This window comes from Artemia sp. Qi Xiang Cuo, chromosome 15, assembly GCF_049724085.1.
Source record: "Artemia sp. Qi Xiang Cuo chromosome 15, ASM4972408v1, whole genome shotgun sequence".
Classification (NCBI taxonomy): domain Eukaryota; kingdom Metazoa; phylum Arthropoda; class Branchiopoda; order Anostraca; family Artemiidae; genus Artemia; species Artemia sp. Qi Xiang Cuo.
In genome coordinates, this window is record NC_142808.1 from 67,580,893 (window position 1) to 67,602,594 (window position 21,702).

At 32.5% G+C, this 21,702-nt stretch overlaps 1 protein-coding gene across 1 annotated transcript in view; it reads left to right on the plus strand.

The window, feature by feature from the left end:
- Positions 1-21,702, plus strand: part of LOC148944018 (uncharacterized) — a 206,904-nt gene that overhangs the window by 119,957 nt on the left and 65,245 nt on the right. The gene's annotated exons all lie outside the window — the stretch shown is intronic.

A 21,702-nucleotide genomic window follows, 5' to 3' on the forward strand; every position in this document is an offset into this window, starting at 1 on the left:
AGAAATCCACATTTGAATTTACTGAAGCTAAGAAACAAGAAACATAACCTACTGGCCACTTTTCGTTATTCAAAATCATCAATATGTCATAGTTTTTTCCTGTATACAATATACATTAAAAGTTTTATCAATTGAAAGTAAGGATCAGCATTCAAACTCAAAACTAAAAGAATTTATTACGTATATGAGAAGGTTACCCCTCAAATACATCTTTGAGTCTTTCAAAAAAACGTATTATATCTGATCGTTTTCAAATAACACCGGCTAATCTGCTTTTCTCCTTCATGTAAAATTGCCACAACGAAAATTACTCCATTAAAAGCTCCTCCTGCGTACAATCATTTTCCCCAAAAACAAATCGATCCCTGCTTAAAGTTCCACCCAGAAATTTTCATGTTGAAAATTTCACCAAGAAAAATCTCTTTAGCCCTCTTTCAATTGAAAAAAGACTTGTATTTCATATAATTTCTAATCCTTTTTCAAGTCATCCGGAATAACCCCTCTGTGGGAATTTTCCTGGAAATTCCATCTTCCCAATGGAAAGTTTCTCCAGCGAAAAATTCCCCCAAGGAGAATTTTCCTTTTTCAAAAAATTGCTCCAACTGAAAACTCATCCACGGAGAGCATCTCCCGTGGGAATCCCTAACCTGCCAAGAAAAAATCCTCGAGGCAATTTTAACACTTCTGAAAATTTCCACTGGAAAGTTTCCCTAGTAAATCTACATGCAAAAATTGAGGGGGCGAAGAAAAATTTAGAAAATTTTCGTATATGAGGTCTAGAAAAGTCTTCTTTTTAGAATTTTTGATTTAAAGTTTATCTCTGGAAATTTCCCCTGCCCATGGAAAATTCTCCCTTCCCGAAAAATGTCTTCACTTCAAAACAAAAAATATTGTATGTAAACAACAGACAAAATTCATAACTTATATCCCCCACCCACTGTCGGGGTCCCTTTAGTTTCCACTGATAATATCTAACTGTAAACTTGTAGCAGCAAAGAATAAGTAGGACAAATTTTGAATAGTTTTTCTGGCAAATTCTCCCATGTAAATTGTTCTTGTCATTTCATCCCCAGAAACTTCCCTTCCCAAGGAAAATTATGTTCGTTTAAAATTCCCCCTTCCAAAAAAATGTCTCTTTACTTCCAAATAACCAATACTACGCAAACAACAAGCAAATTTTATAGCTTACAGCCCTACGCCCAGGGACTCCGGGGTCATACCATCTCCAAAAGCATAGTTATTTAGTTTTTCAGCTATGTTGAACAAATTAGACATCTCACAATTTCAATCAGATGACTTCACGGAAAGACGGGTCTGGAAAGGAAGTTAGTTACCATCCAATATTTTGGTCACTTCAGAACAATGCTTGATTTTTTTATTTTATGTTCGAATGACCCCTCTTCTGTTATTCTTGAACCATTAGCTCTATACAGATCACCCTGGTAAAAAAACAACAAAAAAAAAACATTCATCCGTGATATTTCTTCTGGTAAAAATACAAATTCAAAATTTTGTCAGATGGAAGCTTAAAGCCTATACAAAAGAGTTCCATTATATTTTAAATCTGATGGTGTGCTTTTCATTTAGATTCCTTGCCTTTTTTGGGTTCTTTCTCCTTTCTTAATTCACACATTTTCTAAGCTTAGCTTTTTATGGACACATTAAACTTAATGAATTCTATATGTTTGGAATCAGCATAAAAAGCCAATTCTTTTGATGTGTATATTATTATCATACTCTCATTTTCTTAGAATTTCGATTACTATTGGGCTAGGTTGGTCTTTTCCTACAGGTCGTTACCACGAACTGTTTGATTAACTGACCAGCCTTGGAAAAAAAAACTCCAAAAAGCGACGCTGGTGACGGACATGGACATTACATCAGATCCCCTCGCATATATATTTCTGGGACCCATATGATAAGACTTTCACCACTTGAATGGATTAGTTTTTCATGGAACTAAGGACTGTCATCTGAAAATTCGAATATCTTTTATAGATTTGGCTTCTTGTGAAGTATACATTACCTTGACTGCTGAAATTTTGTCAGATACTCTACACAAATTGGCTTGATTCTTTCGTTGCTGAATCACAGGAATTGCCACGGTACTTGGATCTTTTGATGCATATTCAGTTGCCAGTAAGGCCAAATCCATATCTCCTTTTATTTTAATTTCAACTTTGAGAAAATAAAACGGTAAATATTTCATTGTTCATATTATTGGCTTACCAATAAAGTGAACATACCAAAGGATGCCCTTTTTTATGCTCTTTTTAAATATAATAATCACTTTTCCCGCAAATGAATGTAACCCTATATATACCAATTCAGGGTATATTTGTCTGTAATTTAGGGGTGACGGTAGGTTTTCTTCCTAATGCACGTAAGTGGTAAGTTCAAACTCAACCCCCCCCCTCCCAATGCGCCAATGGACACCTTGAACTGGTAGATATAGGGCAGGGGGTAAAATTCATTGGTGGCAAAAGTGATTATAATATTTGGAAAGAGCATAAGAAAGTATTGAGTGGTATGTTCACTTTAGTCGTAAGTAAATAATATGAACAGCGAAATATTTACCGATACAAGAGGGTATGCGACAGTTGTGACGGAAGTTATCTTAGCATGAGATAAGATATTTATTTCAAAAATTACAATCACAAGTCCAGAACGGCCGAATTTGCATTTCGGAGTCATTTAAAAAAATCATAAAAATTGCACAACAACTAAAAAACTGGCTAAACAATACCAAAAACAACAATATCATAAAGGCAAAGCCATTCATTAGTCTACAAAAAGTGTCAAATGTAAGAAAGTTAAAAGTGTAAAAACTAAAAATAACCAAAAAAAAGATTGAGATAAAAATAGTGTTAAAAAGGTTTAAAAGAGAACATATAAACAAGGAGAAGGGAACAAAAGAACCAAACGTACCCAAACTTGTGTATTACCAGTACCAAAAAAAATAATTGTTTTATTTGATTAGTAACTAAGGGGACAAAAGTTTTTTCATACATGAAGGCTAAGCACTGGATGGGGGACAAGATAGGGATGGGTTCAGAAACAGTACGTGGCAGGCTGTGTCTGGATGGGGAGTGTCTTATGGGGAAAATGTTTTCAGTGCGAGGGTTTATTATTGCCTTTTTTGCAAAACGGAGGCACAGCGTTCCTCTACTGTCTTTAAGAGTTCTCAGCTTTGCCTTTTTTTAGAGAGTGAATATGGTACCAAAGCTTCTATAAAAATTATTCTTAAGGCACTTTTTTGAATAGATTAAATTTTTTCCGATTTATCACGCGAGATGCCAGGATGCAAAATTGGACAACTATATTCAAGATGCATGCGGACAAAGGAAGTATAAATCCTTAAAGTATGGGATAAGAAGATGTAAAGTATATTCAATAGCTTAAGGAGAAACGTAGACTCATTAGCTCTATGGAAAATATCCTTTATGTGGATAGCCCACTTTAAATTAGAAGAAACTATAACCCCAATCAATTTACAGGAAGACATAAAAATACCTGGGTAGATAAGGTCGAGGAAAGCAGGAATAGATTTCAAGAAATTTATTGTCATTATGTTTGAGTTAGTGTAATTTACATTCATCTTTAGGTTCTTAGGTTTATCCGAGATGTGACTTAGGATTTCAAGGGGGTCATTTTTATCATTTCTGTGACATAATCCAAGGATCGACAAGTCATCTACGTATTTCCACCTTTGGGGGAAATCCTTACCAATATCGTTAATCATGACTAGAAATAAAAGTTATTTCTTGTGGAATGCTTTCCCAATAAGGCTCTTTGTCGAATTCCAAAATACATAGCGAAGGTGTTAGAGAAAATATTTTCGTATTTTGTACCGTGCTATTTATTTGAAAGAAACGATATAAAAATATTCACTGAGAGAGGATTAAGTTCGAAATTGACGAGTAGTGAACAAATAAGGGTGGTGCGATCAACCAGGTCAAAAGCTTTTTGGAAATGAGTTAAGACAAGGTTCAGCCAAACATTTGATGTATTAAGGTTACTTACAATGGTATGTATTAAGTGCACAAGGTAATGGGTGGTTGAAATTTTGCTTAAGTTACAGAACTGCTGGGTTTCAATACGCAGACAAATCTTAACTTTAAGCTAGTCACAGAAGTAACCTCCATAAGTTTTGGAAAAAACTGAAGTGATTGCAATGGGGCGAATGCTGGAAAAAGTCATACTGGTGCTTTTTTTGGGACATGGGTTATAAAACCTTGTTTTCAGCAACTTGGGAATTTACCAAATTTTGTGATGTGATTGATTATATTTGACAAAGTCTTAACAATATTGCCTAAAATGACTTTAATTAAGTCAATTGGGTTGTCTAAGGGACAAGCACTTGATTTTCTAATCTTTAGGATTTTATTTATAACATTAGAGGGAGAAATGAAGCGGAAGGAAGCATTGGGAGGAATAGTTGGACTAGAGCCAGTGAAAGGGGGAGACTTTGAATTATGGAGGCAAGGTACAAGCTCAAATCGTTGGAAGTCTTATTAAGGGGGTCAGGGAGATGAAAATTAACTTCAGAAGGAAATTTTCCGCATATTTTTCTAATTTTTCTGTACTATTGCTTGGGCTTGTTAGAATATAGATCTTTGACTTTACTATTATACTAATCAGAAACTACTTTTCTTAATTTTTCCTTTAGGAACTCCTTAGACTATCAGCCTCAGTAATACGACCTGCCTTGAACCAATTGATTTTTTTTTATGTTTTTAAAAAAACTCAGTAACATAAGGCTTATCTGTAGAACACGTTTTATTTATTTTTTTCTCAGGAAAATGGCATTCATAATTACTCCTCAATAAATTTTGGAGGGACAACGCCACGTAGTCAATTTCATTTTTTCGATAAACAGTGAACCAATTTTCAGTATTAATCCATTAGCAAAATTTAAAAAGTCTTTATTAAATAATAGGTATATAAGCGTTTTCAGTTAAAGAAAACGACTGTTTAACTTTAGCCACCGGAGATAATAGATGGCAAAAGTGGTATCTACCCCGTAAAGGGGGCAGAGTGGAGACAGGCTTATAAAACTTCGGAAGATTAGTACAAATTAAATTAAGAGTAGTGTTGCTGTTTGAAGTTGGGACCTTAAGGACCAGTTTTAAATTAAAAGCATCACATGTAGAATTAAGTTTTATATCTTTTGCGTCACCCATCAGGAAAATTCCCGCATTTCAGTATTTTGATAGTAAAAAGTCAGCACTTGCATGTAATTTTTCGATAAAATTTATTTTATCAGTGGATCTCTGAATAAAGGAGTAATAAAAACAACACAGGACAATTAAATAGAAAGGATGTGACAAGACTTTAGGTCAAACACACACCCACACAATCTCATCAAAGAGTGCAAGACACGGAATTGAGATTTCACTTGGGTACAAGTCATTACGGACAAAAAACAGAATTCCGGCACCTTTCTTAACCAGAGGGTGGTTTTCTGGTCTAAGTTTAATAGGTTGGGAAAAATTGTTAATTTTTAGCATGTGCCTATTTTTTTTTGTTTTATACAGCAATATTTTATACAGACAAGCCTTTCGGAGATCCTATGCAACATTTAAAAGTGCACCCTCACTAAACGTGTTTTGAGTTTCAGAACAGGCTATACCAACTTATGGATACTGGTATGTATGCCGTAGTAGATTGAATTTGTAATAATACAAAAATAAATTTGGAGTAAAGAACAAAGAATATTTTAATAATTTAGAAATATTAGAACAAAAAAAATTATTAAGCATGTATGAGTGAATGGATTAAATGTACCATTGCTCTTCTTCTTGGCTTTTTGAAATATTTTTCTATGTTGGATCTTTTCTGCTGGATTTTCACCGGTAGCTAAAAAATATATAATATCGTTTTTGTTATCGATGTTGACGTTATGATATCGAAATTTGCTCTGATATATTGATATTTAATATTGCCCAACACTCCAAATGATAGATGTCGGTAATCAAGAGAATCGCCATTTTACGGAATTGAAGTTCTGTTTCCTGCTAATGCTTAGTTTTGTTCAAGATAAAATGCTCGACCCTTCGAATTATTTAATTTTCTTCTGACAATCCAATTAATATTATTTGGTACAAGTACAAAAATAGCATTGGGCATTTTTGCATGAAGATTATGCCAACTTCTGAGAGAAAACTCTGAAAAAAAAATAGGGTTAGGTTGACTTACTTATTAATCAATGAAGACAATTGCCCCTTGCCTTCATGATTTTGCCTCCTTAACATGGGAAAACTAATATTGCCCATTTGTCTCTTTTTCTTAGCCTAGTTGATGAAGCAATGATTTCACAAAATTATATGGTAAAATTATAGATTAAAGAAATTTGCAGCATCGGCTTGGGATTCCCACTTTCCAGAAAAAAAAATATCTAGATTTATTGATATTTGTTTTTAGCCTCACTGAAAATGTTCCAGCATTGGGATTGAGTACGAGAGATCAATATCGACCTAAGGTTTTACTCCAAAGTGAAAATATTTACCTTTAGAATCTATTTCAATTACAATCATTAGCCTGTATTGCCTTGAATTCAAATATAACATTCATTTGCATTACAAATGCACTTTAACCATCTCTCCCCATCTTTTAATTACAAATATACAAGCTACCCTGAATTGTGTATAGGCTAAGCAAAGAATTTTCAATTTTATTATAAAGGGATGCAGACTATTTACATGAAGCAATGTGCTTCCCACTTTCTATTTCTGCAAAATTTTGATCGAAAAGACTATTTTTATCATTTTTTGATTGAAGATTCAAAGCTCTGTCTCTATCCCCTTGGAGTAGATAATGCACCAGACAGTGACACCCCTTATGTATCAGAAAGTGATGATAAAGAATTAGAAAGCTGTAACCAGTCCCTTTACAATAATTGCTGTATATTTGCCATTTTTATAACTGTATATGTAACAGTTATAAAAAGTGTTCGTGTTTTCAATCAGGTTGAAGTCCCTTATATCTTACTTCTTTAGATAGGCTAGCACCGCTCGACAAAATGACGGTTCTATTACTCAATTTTGTGCTAACATCTTACATCTTTTGACAAAGAATGCTTAAAAGTGAAATCTTAGCACTAAGATCTTACATCTTATCACGTTCTTTGCAAACGTCTTTCATCATTCTGCTCTGATCAGTGGTCTGAGAACAATGATGAGTATATCATCAAAGTTCTCTCATCATTAGGGCCGTTCTTTTACTCATCTATGTGCTAAGATCTTACATCTTTTTGACAAAGAACACTTAAAAGTGAAATCTTAGCACTAAGATCTTACATCTTATGGTTTTTTTTTGATAACGCTTTTCATAACTCTGGTCTGGTCAGTGGTCTAATAACAATAATTAGTATATCCCTACAGTTGTCACAGTAGTGGAGCAAGTGGGTTAAATATCTGAATGCTAAGATATTACAAAATTTTACAAATTATTTTTTAGGTGTATATATTGGATATAGTATATAATAAATTACTATGTTATTTTAAAACTTCGTTAATAATTATTGGCTGATTAGCGATATAAGGAAAATGATGAGTATAACATCAAAGTTCTTTCAAGATTAGGGCCGTTCTTTTACTCATCTGTGCGCTAAGATCTTGCATATTTTGACAAAGAAAGCTTAAAAGTGAAATCTTATCACTAATATATAAAAACTTATGGCGTTATTTTGCAAACGTCTTTCATCGTTCTGCTGAGATCAGCGGTCTAAGAACAATGATGAGTATATCATCAAAGTTCTCTCATCATTTTTATATGGCAGAAAGATGGCATCCTTAACACTTTTTTGCTAATATCAGTGAGCTGTAAGATCTTAGAACAAAGATGAGTTAAAAGAATGGAAATCTTTGCAGAAGGATGTGAGATCTTAGATGTAAAATCTTAGTGCAAAGGAACGGCCCATTTTCCAATTTTCCAATTACGATTGTGCTTCTCAACAAAATCTAGTGTTTTTCATTCCAACTATCTGCTCAGTGTTTTCACTCCAACTATGTGTGTTTAGCATGTTTTCTTCAGGAAACGACAATCACTAAATATTTGGCTTTAGATTAAGACAACTAGACTAATGCCCATTTTTTGAAGAAGATAAACAGTCTTGTATCTGTATAGGGTAGGGCTTACAATTTACTCAAAAACTGATTCATAGGGACCTAGACTGGGGCCCCAACCCCCTGAAAATGTATATATTTTTTTCAAATTTCTTGGCATTTCTATATTAAATTATAGGTTTTTATTATCCCCCCTAATTTTTTTAATTGAATGATTTCCAGTTCGTTTTTATAAGCTCACTGATCGTTTTGTTCCATCTTACATTTATTTCTTTGTTACACATTTTTTTTTTTAAACTATGTTTCAATCCCTTTGGAATGTTCAGTTACTTCCCACTTTTATCAGTATAGTACAACGGTAAGAGCACTTCCCGAGCCTGTGTTAACTTAATTTGTAATCTTAGATGAGACATTATATTTTTTTTTAATCGGAAAGTTGTCTCATGGAATTTACTTTTTTCCAGAATCTATAAATATAAGTGAAAGTTTTGATTTATTTTTTTGCATAATCTGATCTTTTTTATCTATTTTCCTCAACTCATCGACTTTTTCATTTTATGCATTTAAAACCTAGATAAATTTGTAGCTTATGTTGTGTAAAAACCAATTGCTTTTTGTGCCCCTCGTGATAATTCATATTAATATATTCTTGAGAGAAAAAAAAAATTATCTACTTTTTAGTTTATTATGAAAATGAGTTTATTTTTTATTGTTTGACCTCGTCCCCTAAAAATTCTTTGTACGTGCCTGGACTTTTGAGACCCATCAAAACAGCTTTACAATAAAATTCTTGGGGTTGAATTGTGTGAACTATTCTTTTATTTCTTGCTTTCTTTTGGTTGGGAGTTACAATTCAAATTACAAACAGAAAAAGACATTTTATGAAAAAATTAATTAAAGAAAAAAAGTTTTTCCGAGGAAAGTTAAGAGCGAAATTGAATCTTAAAACGGACAAAAATTATTACTTTACAGCCTATTTAATATATATTAATATAACTTGTACAAATAAACTTACTAATTATGTTTCCCTATGCTTTTAGGATTATACAAAACTAGCGCTTTACTGAAAACACAAAAGTCAAGTATAAAAAGCAGGATTATTGATTTAAGAGTCAAAATTGAGTATGTAGCCTGATAACACTAAAACAATCTATAAAGCTTTTCATAGTCTTACACCAGTTGTGACACTAGTAACTTTCAGCATACAATTAAAATTATCTTAAATACGAATATTAAACTTTATATGTTTTAGTAACTGCAAAGCAATTGAACAGCCTTAAGAAATATTGGATTGATTTATCAAGCAACATTTTTTTCTTACCAGCTATAATACCAATGCTGGGTAATATACAGTCTTAGGTTGTAAGAAATTTGCTTTAATATCACTTGAAACGAAGATCAAATAAGACATAATATGAGCTTTGGAAATCCAATTATTTCTCTCTATACACGAGTGAATTTCAAGCTAAGATACAAATTCTAAGGCTAGTCTATAGTCCTAATATTATCAAGATGGCCTTACTTCAAACTTAAAACCAACAAAGAGAAAAATCTCTAAAAAAAAAAAACAAACGAGACTGTGGCCAATGGAGAGAAAAGAAAACAACAGAAACAAAACAACGCGGATATTTCGCCTGTATACAAACAAGGCGTCTTCAGCACGAAAGACACACAAGAAGAACAAGATAAAAAAAAAAAAAAAAAAACAAGATAAAACTATAATGGGCATTAGTCTAGTTGTCTTAATCTAAAGCAAAATATTTAGTGATTGTCGTTTCCCGAAGAAAACATGCTAAACACACAAGCACTACAATTAAATATTTTATTTTATAGTATTTTCAAATATAATTGCCCCTTTTCTGAAAATACACCTCCCCCCCTGATTGTCCGGGATATAACCCCTTGGAATATATTAAAAAAAAATTAACCAATAAGATTCATATTTTACAATACGAAAGAACACGAAAGAGTGTAACAAGAAAGAATGTCATCATGAGATTTGACACAATAATGAAATGTATCTATATAGTTATATATGGGACATTAGATGGGGAGGGGTGTATAATGTCAAAAAAGTGACCATGAAATGTTGGAGAATTCAAGCAATAATTGAAAATTTTATCTCAATTAACCCACCCCGACCGCCATGCTTAGATATAACCAAAAAAATTACTCATTTTTACAGTATCATATATTTTGTCAATTATAAACTGTTCATAATCCCATAAAAAAAAGAGAAGTTTCGTATTTAGCCTGAAATTGTGTCCAACCAATCAGAATGGAGGGTGAGGTTGTTACGGCTTACGCAAAGAATAATATATATATATATATATATCATTGGTACTTGTCAATTAGCTGGTACACACGCAAGATATAGGATCTAAAGGACACTAGTCAAACGGGTATCAGTCGATAGAGATTTGGATCACAAAATGTTGTTTGTCATTGCGTTTACAATATTTAAACTATTTTTTTGGGGGGGGGGGGGTTAGGGGAAAAAAGTGCCTATGCTAGGTTATGTATTTAATATATATTATGCTCTACCCCCCACCAAACTAATGTGCAAATATGTAGCCCAAACTTGTTTCTAAACTATTATATTTTCATCATTTTTTGTTTTATTTAATAAACATTAACGAAACTTGACCTCTTGCGTGTATACCAGCTAATTGACAAGTACCATATCTCTCCATGATAATTTCAGTATGACTGATGACGGAACAAGATTCAAACTCAACACTGATGAAAATAAAAGCTGTGGAGGTGAATAACTGATTATTGTTCCAAGTCAGTAAGCAAATGATAATAATAATCTTATGCTCATAAGAGAGAGTATCAGCTTCACTTACTAAGCGAGAAAGCGAAGGGGGTATTTTCTCATCCTAATAAACTAAGGGATTGTGTAATAAGATTAAATGACTGGGATGTGAAAGAATATCGATACTCATGTTAGTATAATTAAAATGGGAACAGCAGCTTTTTTCACGGGGGAAAAAATCGATTACTCAGAAAATGTGAAACTTACACAATATTCAAAATCGTGACATAGTTGTAAGATAAATTCAAAAACCTAACAAAAATGTAACGTTTTTAGGACAGTAATGTAAAGTGTACCGTTTTATTTAAAATGTTCCAAAAATGGTACAAACGTGACCTTGGTGGCAACCCTGAGTAGATAGTTGGTATGAAAAACACTAGATTTTGTTGAGAAGCACAATTGTAATTGGAAAATACTAAATTTTAGAGGCCGTACCTTTGCTCTAAGATCTCAGTTCCTTATGCAAAGGTTTCTGTTCTTTTGTTCAATTTTGATCCAGGATCATAAAGCTCACTGAGGCTAGCAAAAACATGAGGTACATCCTTTCTCTGCAGCATAAAAATAGGGCCTTTTCTTTGCACTTATATTTTAAATTTAAGATATCACAACCTCCTGCAGAGATTTCAGCTCTTTTAAATAATCTTTGTTCTATGATCTTACAGCTCACTTATATTAGCAAAAAGTGTGAAGGATACCATCTTTCTGCCATATGAAAACTGATAAGAGAAATTTTATGATATACTGATCATTGTTCTTAGACCGCTAACCTCAGCCTAATGATTAGAGACGTTTGAAAAAGAACGCAAAACTATGTTAGATATTAGTGGTAATTTTTAAATTTTATGCTTTATATGTCAAAAAATGCAATATATTAGCGCATTTTTGATTGAACAAACGGCCCTAATCTTAAGAGAACTTTGATGTTATACTGATCATTGTCATGAGATCACTGATCAGACCAGAATGATGAAAGACGTTTGCAAAGAACGTGATAAGATCTTAGTGCCAAGATTTCACTTTTAAGCATTCTTTGTCAAAAGTTGTAAGATCTTAGCACATATTCGAGTAAAAGAACGGCCCTAATGATGAGAGAACTTAGATGTTATACTCATCATTGTTCTTAGACCACTGACCAGACCAGAATGTTGAAAGACGTTTGCAAAGGAACGCCATAAGATGTAAGATCTTAGTGATAATGTTTCACTTTGAACTTTCCTTTTTCAAAAGTTTTAAGATTTTTACGATCTTTTTAGTATACGAACGACCCTAACGATAAAAGGAATTTGATGTTATACTAAGCATTGACCGTAGACCACTGATAAGACCATTGTAATGAAAGATGTCTGGAAGGAACGTGATAAGATGGAAGATCTTAGTGCCAAGATTTCACTTTTAAGCGTTCTTTGTCAAAAGATGTAAGATGTTACCAAATACTTTAATCCCCCAGTAAACACCCCCCCTCCTGTGGAAAAGAAGGCTTTCCAAATTTCAGAACTTTATTTGAGTTTTTCAAAGAAAAGTGTTCTTTCCTGGAAAGAGGTCTTTTACCCTATTTTGCATGTTACAAAGTAACAATTTTATTTCTAGCCCTTTCTTATAGCCAAATATAATGTCTATAGAGAAAAATGTCTCATTTTCAAGGACCAGAGAGAGCTCAAAATTGAATTTCTAAGAAAAGAAACTAATATATTTAAAAGAAAAAAAAATGGGATACCACCAGATGGCTAATTTGACAGTGTATGTATATATATACAAATCTTTAAATTAGCCAACCAGCCAACCAGTATTTTAAGCCTAGGAGTCCAGCTGTACATAAGGAAACATATTAAGAAAACAATTCTTACTCCATAATATGCAGAATAATCCTAGTTAACACATTTTGCAGGGGGATAGCCTTTATCTTCACTTCTTTCCTTGTTTTTCTAAATTTCTTAGGACCTATATATTTACAGAATATATACCCCCTCCCCCTCATGTGCAAATATATACCTAGAATTAAATCCTCAATCTAAATATAACATCCATTTGCATCACAAATGAACTTTATTCCCATATTAGCCATATGGTGGATGTCCAAAAAAATCAAGACAGGTTTGTTTAACTAATTTATAGCTAAGTAATTAAAATATCTCCAAATTTACAAAATGATAGTAACAAAGTACTACTAATTAACTTATTGTACAATAATTTTACTAACAACATCACGTCAGTTAAAAATAAAGCTAACACTTGATATCCTCAGAAGAATAGGCTACATGCTAGGCCTAGAAAAAAAGCAAATATATAAACTAATGATTTTAGTGGTATCTCTAATTAAATTCAAGAATACAGATTTGTGTAATTTTTTTACCAAATCATATTATTGAGTTACGAATAAAGTGAATATAGGCTACTACTCATTGCCTTTTATTATGCTCTTTACAAATATAATAATCATTTTTGTCGGAAATGGATTTTATCTCCCACCCCTATATATACCAATTCAGGCTATATATACCAATTGAGTTATGAATAAAGTGAATATACTACTTGAGGTAAAGTTCTACAAAATCATAGGCTATTATTGAGTTAGGACAAAAGTGAATACACCATTTGATGCCTTTTTTTATGCTGATTACAAATATAATAAGCATTTCTATCGGAAATGAGTTTCTGCCCCCCCCCCTATATAGGCCAATTCAGGGTTAGGTTATATAGGGGGGGGGCTGAAATTCATTTCCGATAGAAATGCTTATTATATTCATAATCAGCATAAAAAAAGGCATCAAATGATGTATTTACTTTATTCCTAACTCAATAATATGATTTTGTAGAACTTTACCCTACTTGATGCCTTTTATTATGCTCTTTACAAATATAATAATAAATTTTGTTGGAAATGAATTTTATCCTCCACCCCTATAGCCTATATACCAATTCAGGGTATATATTTGCACATGCGGGTGGGTGGGGGGAAAGTTTAAACTTACCTCTCATTTACATCAGAAATAAAATTTACCCCCACCCCCCTCCTGTGGAAATATATACCCTGAATTGGTATATAGGTCTATAGGGATGGGGGCTAAAATTCATTTCCGACAAAAATGATTATTATAGTATTAAAGAGCATAAAAAAGACATCCAGTGGCATATTCACTTTATTTGTAACTCAATAAAATGATTTGGTAAAAATTTACCAAAATTTGTTTATGTGGGAAGTTTGAAGATGGCCTAGCCTACTCTAATAAAGTGCTTTTAAGAACCTGAGCCCCCTAGTCCAGCAATGGCTAGGCTTCAAACCTAATAATTTAATCTTTTTTTTAAACTTATTACACATTATATTAAAAGAGAATTCAAATAGCTAAAAAAAAAACGTACCACACTAATAGCCTATTCAAGATTCAGCAATGACTATCTTATTATCTACCCCTATATCGTACAAAAGTGAACTACAAGTCAAAAAATTTCCATGCTGTTTTTCACGAGCATTACATCCCAAAAGTACGTCTATATTGGGGCGCACCTCTCATATACTTGTGATTTCTTCAAGTTGATTTATTTTTCTTGGTTTATTTAAAGAACATCATGATTATAATGAAACCATAGACAGGGATGCCATGAGACGAAAACACTTCGTAACATCCAAACTCCTAAAAACGTAAATTTTTTGTAAATTTTGATATGAAAGTCTCTTTTCAAGGCAGTGTGCCTTAGTTTTGCTATCAAGAGTGGTAATTAAAGGAGGAAGGGAAAAATTTGTTGCCTGTATAATTTTAAAATTATATTTTTACGTAATCTTATTAAAAATCCTTCCTCCAACTTTTAAAAGGTGCCTAAAAAGTATACAATAATAGCGATTTATGCTTTTTTGCGTTTAGAAAATTCCTATTTATTCAAATGTAAGTGCTGCTTTCAGTTCACCTGCATAAAAGGCTACTATTTTGCTTATTTTGTTGTTTTTAATTGCCTATATTTGGTAATGTCATAAAATTTTGACCAGTGTTTTAGTATGTCTACCAGTAATCTAACATCAAAAAGTTAGAGAGTGTTTTTCAGAAAAAAAAGTACCGACGAAAGTATTTTTTTGTTAGATTTCAATAAAAACAAAATCTTAATAAATTAAGCTTTTTAAAAAGACCCGAAAATTAATTCTTATCGCTCTGATCCCGTCTAATATTTTAGATTGCCTTGGTTTCTTTTTCATCTCCTCAAGCATCAAATTTGTATCGCTCCAACATGAAGATTTAAGTGATTCCGAGTGACAAAGTTTTTCTTTTATTTTTATTTTATTGACGAAAAAATTTTAATCGTAGTCTTCAGTTTTTTTACAAAACATAAGGTATCATGGTTGAAGCGTCAGCTCCAACCAAGTTAAAATCGAACCACAGCCCATAGTAGCTAAAAGTTGAACGACGTATTTTCAAAAACACCGTCTGGTGAGAATAAATTGCAATCTAACACTTAATCAGGAACGGTAACTATTGTTTCTGTTAGTCTTAGAAGTTAAGGTTTATGGCAAAAAGAAGTTTATGGTGATCTCTAAAAAGAGCCTGAAACCTCTTTAAAAATGATGTAAAATCGAAGCAAAGAGTGCACCCCTAGAATCAGCATGGTCCAAAACCTTTTGTTGGATAATTACAGTCTTCCACCTTGAACCAGAAGAAAAATGTCTTTACCACAAGGGTAACGCTGATCTGTCTCCCTTTTTTTCTAGCAGGGCTGGGGTGGGGCCAGAGCATCATAGAAAGGTGTTTAATAGCTCATTCGAAAGAGAATGGAATTTGCAAGTTCCCTTTTTAAGTAACCTTAAAGATTGAGGGGCAGAGAGGCGTATTCCCTACTGACTCCCTCCATCTAAACTAGTTTTTTACAAATTTTGAGATAGCAATTTCGTTTAACGTAGTTCAAAAGTCCAATATATATGGTTTTAATGATGACATGGCTCTCCGAAGTCCCTGGGGACGGGCTGCAGGTGGTTTCAGGTGTATCGATGTTGAGCATATTTGTATCCAGTGTATTGGTATTGCTTGCATCGTATAGGTAACATCGGTATCGGTAGCCGTTGTTGTTTCTTTTTTCAGCCATTTTATAGGCTCATTTTTTAAGGCCTGTCCATGCAAGGTATCATGGTTGCAGCGGTAGCTGCAACCTAGTAAAGAACGATCCACAGCCCATAGTGGCCAAAAATTAAAAAAACGCGTTTTGAAAAATACTACCTGGTGAAAAAAATTCCATCTGACACTGACTCAGGAATGTTAACTATTATTTTGTTTTGTCTTTAAAGTAAAAGTTTATTACGACAATAAATTTATGGTGATTTAAAAAAAAAAGCCTCAGACTCCTTGAAAATGGCGTTAGATCAAAATGAAAAACGTACCATTGATATCAACATGGCTGAAAACCTTACAAAAGTTAGTTATAGTCCTCCTCCCTTAACAAACGGGAGAATCACTGTTTCGCTTCAGTAGCAATGTTCTGTCTCCCGTTTTTGTTTTTTTTCTTTATTTTTTTTCAAATGCCTAGCGGGATAAAAGAACATTATAAAGAGATTCTTAATGGCTCATTCAAAAGCAATTTCTCATATCTACGTGCTTTTTATTAATTCTGCCAGCTATAAATGCCATATAGCACTAAAATGGCACTTTTTGTGCTATTTCTCAAGAGGTTGCACTAGCAGGCTATCAGAACATCGTTGACAGATCTTTTGTAACTCATATAAAAGATTAGCCACATATCTACATACTACGGATAATTGAAACCTTCATCACGTACAAAAAAGCACTAAAAACTAAACTTTTTGTGTCTAATCTCAAATTTATATTATGTGGAGCTCATTCTATGATTAGTTAGAAAAGTGATGTTTATTTATTCATTAAAAATCTATTGCTTTTATACATGTTTTTATTTTATATTTAAATTCGTATCGATATATAACTGAAAAAAAAAATTGTGTTACTTCTTAAGTGGAAAAACATAGAAGTACGTAACAAGTATCATTGTAATAATCAGAGTCCACAACCTTTAACTGAAGCTTCACAAGAATTCAACTCCTCAACAACCCAACCAGCCCCCTTTGTATGTTTAATAAATAGTATTGTCCTAAATAATCTCCAAAAAACATAAGAAGCTAACCCACCCACGGTGGTAGTTATTTAATGGCTCAATTAAAAGCTATTGATTATATTTACTAGGATTTTTACACTACTCAAATCGTTGAGGTTTCACAGACTTTACTACTAACTAGTATCTGATCGTAATTTGTATTGTACTTCTCCTCAATAGTTGAAGTATTAGCTGCACAATAATAATGAGCAAACCATAATACATAGAAACTGACCGTTAAAAATGCTAAAACGGTCGTTGTTTCTTTTTCTTTCATAGCCTAGCGGGCTACTAGAAAAACAAGGAGATGTGCGTAAGAGCTCATTCAAAAGCTATATCTCATATGTACGTGGTTTATATAAATTTTGCCGTGTGCAAGCAGTGGTGGATCCAGGGGGGGAAGGGAGGCGCCCCCCTCCTTAGTGTAGTCTAAAGTAGTGTAAATACTTGATGAGCCCAAATTTGCGTTAATTAAACTTGCTCCTGACTTAAGTTTATCGGATCTACCTATTTTGCTCCCCCCTTAATTTTTTGTACCGGATCAACCTATTATGCTCCCCCCTCCCAAAAAAAAAAAATTCCTGGATCTGTCTTTTTGTGCAAGTGCCATATGGCACGACAACAGACATGCCGTTTCGCAAGGGGTGAAGCTAGTGGGCTACCAAAATAACTTAGATATACTTTTGATAACTTATATAAAAAATTAGTGCTCATAGTTACGGTTTCCTTATAAATTCTACCATTTGCATTTCAAATATCACTTAAAAACGGCCCTTTTTTGGCCATGTCTCAAGTGGAAAAGCTAGGGCGAGTGGGCTACTAGAACTTTTTAGAGTGATTTTTAATGGCTCATTTGAAAATTTTTGCTCATATCTACGTGCTTTTTATCTATTCCACCATTATTAAGTGAGATATAGCACTGAAAAAAAAATTTTTGGTGCCAATTCCTTAGTGGAAAATCTTGGAAGACTCAAACGGTATCATTGTGATAATTATGGTCCAAAACCATTAACAAGAGTTTTGCAAGAACACTATCCTGCAATTCCTTCTCCTGCCATCCTTACTAGGCTACACAACTAAAATCCTACAAACGATTATATTACACTACATTATTAGAGGCGTGGCTCAGTCAGTAGAGCGCTGGACATCAAATCAGATTATCATGTGCTCGATTCAAGTTTGGATTTTTTTTTTCAATCATTGTTTGTACCTTCTTATGGTTGTTTTTCAGATAATCCACTATTTTTGTAAGCGTGATGCACTGATTTTTTAAGGCTTATTCTGCGAAGGCAGATTTTAAACCTCTTAACCCTTTTTCCCCTGAGTTGTGGTCCTGCTTAGGATTTTAATTCACCTTTTTTTGGTCATTTTACTGGAAAATGTACTTGTTTAGTTTAAAAAAGTTGTAGAAAGTACGAACCGCATTCTTTGTGGGAATGCTCACTTTATTAAAGGCATAAGCTTATAAATTAGCCTTCCAACATCTTTATTTTGTTAGACCAGCCTTATAGTTGTGCTAGTCAATAAGTATTTTGTAAAGCTCTGTTTTCTGAATGGCTTTTTCAGGCAATGTAAAAACGACTTTTTATTATTCGATGAACATACTTTCCTGAAAAATATCTGTCGTGGTTTGAAGTATGGATAATGAACTTTATGTTTTAGACTGATAGTTTTTCTTAGCTGTCAAAATTGTTTGTAGTATTTTTTAGAGGTGTCAAATCTCCCCTAGATAAGTGATAATTAGAAATCATGTTAAATATAAGTTTTCAGCTGCTATAAGTTTTTGCAACTGCTTTTATTTTTCCCTAAGCTTTTAGTATGATGTAAAGAATTAGGTATTTAATAAAAACATAAAATATCACCGAATTTTTTTTGCAGTAAAAACAAACCAATTCAAGATACTTCTTATTCAACGAAAGTATTATCTCCCACGTTTGGGATCGACTCCTTTTAATATAAATAAGCTATCACCTGGTGAGTTTCTTTTTCATTGTTTTACACTTAAATTGGTATCACTTCCGCAAAATTGCTAAGTTCAATGAATGGCTCTTGTTTTGGTTCTTAAAAGTACAGATCATTAATACTTTGCACACAAGTTTGAAGTAAGAAAGATCTTAAGCCGAACTGGCCAGCCATGACAAAAAACCAACAAAGAGAAAAATCTCTAAAAAAAACAAACAAACGAGACTGTGGCCAGTGGAGAGAAAAGAAAACAACAGAAACAAAACAACGCGGATATTTCGCCTGTATACAAACAAGTCGTCTTCAGCACGAAAGACACACAAGAAGAACAAGATAAAAAAAAAAAAAAAAAAAGAAAAAACTAAAAACCAATAAAACCCCCATCAAAAAAAACAAAAAAAAAAACAAAAAAAATTTACAATTGGCGCAAACTGATCCACGTAGGGAAAAGATGCTAATATAGAGTTACTTCAGTGAGGACATCAGAGTAACTGAGGAAAAATAAAAAGATTGTAAATTACATTAATTATTCAGTAGCGAAATAATCCTTTTGTTAGCTATTACTGAAGCAAGTCGTGTTTGTCTAGCAGGGAAAATATTACCTATGTGATTATTTAAAATATTTAATACCTTATTAAAAGTTTATTAACTCTTTATAAGGTTATAATAAATTTGGTAAATATTTAAATTAACCGTATCCCTAATTATGGAAAGGTTATCAAACATATGTTTTTTAATTTCAATGGCTTCACTGGCCCATTGGGTATAACCCTTGTCATTAGAAACAGCCTAGGCTTCATCAAATCTTACAAAATGATCTAGTTTAAGCCAAATATGCTCTGCTAAAGCTGGAACAAAAGTTTCTGGAGCCCCGCTTAATTGTAGGGTTTTTTCTATTGAATTACGGTGTTCAATAAACCTTTCAACAAATTTTTGGTGTGTCCTACCAATATAGAACTTCCCACAAGAACACGGAATCTTATATACCCCACTTACTAAATGTTCCCGCGTTAAATCCTTACCAGAACTAAAAAAAACTACCCATTGGCCTCAGCGATTGGAAACATCTATCAAAACCAAATTTATGCAAAACCCTTGAATGTTTCTCACCCAAACAAGGTACACATGATAATGAAATAAAGCTGTTTGATACAACTAAATCCAAAGACTGAGAAACCTCAATAACCCTAATATTATGTTTAACACGTATATTTTCAATTATTTTATCAATGAACTTAATTGGATAACTATTACAAAACAAAATATATCTCAAGTATAACAATTCCGAATCCAGAAATTCCTGGGAACAAATTCTAAAGGCTCTATCCACTAGTAAAATTACAACCCCCCTTTTCACTGACATAGGGTGGCAAGAATAAAAATTTAAATACTTATCATTGTGCGTTGGTTTTCTGTAAATTTAGAAAAGTAAAAGGAGATCCCTTTTAATTAATAAAATATCCAGAAAAGGTAATTTATTATTATCCTCAAACTCAACTGTAAATTTAATATTATTATCAAAACTATTTGATAAATCTATCTAATATTTCTGTATGCTGTTCAATTACTGTGCGGTTATAAAAAATATTTAGTTTAACATTTATATTTTAAGATAATTTTAATTGTATACTGAAAGTTTCTAGTGTCACAACTGGAGTAAGACTATGAAAAGCTTTATAGATTGGTTTAGTGTTGTCAGGATACATACCGACTTTTTACTCTTAAATCAATAGTCCTGTTTTTTATTCTTGACATATGCGTCATCAGTAAAACATTGGTTTTTTTATAATCCAAAAATGATTGTAAAACACGAGTTGTAGGTTAATTTGTACAAGTTATATTAATATATATTAAATAGGCTGTAAAGTAATAATTTTTGTCCGTTTTAAGATTCAATTTCGCTCTTTACTTTCCTCGGAAAAACTTGGTTTTTTTAATTAATTTTTACATAAAATGCATTTTTCCGTTTGTAATTTGAATCCTAACACCCAGCCAAACGAAATCAAGAAACAAAAGGATAGTTCACAGAATTTAACCTCGGGAGTGTTTTTCTAGAGCTGTGTTAATGGGTCTCCTAAGTCCAGGTACGTACAAAGAATTTTTAGGAGATGAGATCAAACAATAAAAAAAAAACTCATTTTCAAAATGAAATAAAAAGTAGAGAATTATTTTTTTTTTCTCAAGAATATATGAATATGAATGATCATGAGGGTCACAAAAAGCATTGGGTTTTACATAACATAAACAGCAAATTTATCTAGGTTTTAAATACATAAACTGAAAAAGTTTATGAGTTGAGGATAACAGATAAAAAAGATCAAATTATGCAAAAAAATAAATCAAAACTTTCACTTATATTTATAGATTCTGGAAAAAAATATTTTCTATAAGATAATTTTCCGATTAAAAAAAAATATAGTGTCTCATCCAAGATTACAAATTAAGTTAACACAGCCTCAGGAAGTGCTCTTGCCGTTGTACTATACTGATAAAAGTGGGAGCAACTGAACATTCCAAAGGGATTGAAACATAGTTTAAAAAAAAATATGTGTAACAAAGAAATAAATGTAAGATGGAAAAAAACGATCAGTGAGCTTATAAAAACGAACTGGAAATCGTTTAATTAAAAAAAATTAGGGGGGATAATAAAAACCTATAATTTGATATAGAAATGCCGAGAAATTTGAAAAAAATATAAAACGTTAAACTAAATATTTTTTATAACCGCACAGTAATTGAACAGCATACAGAAATATTAGATAGATTTATCAAATA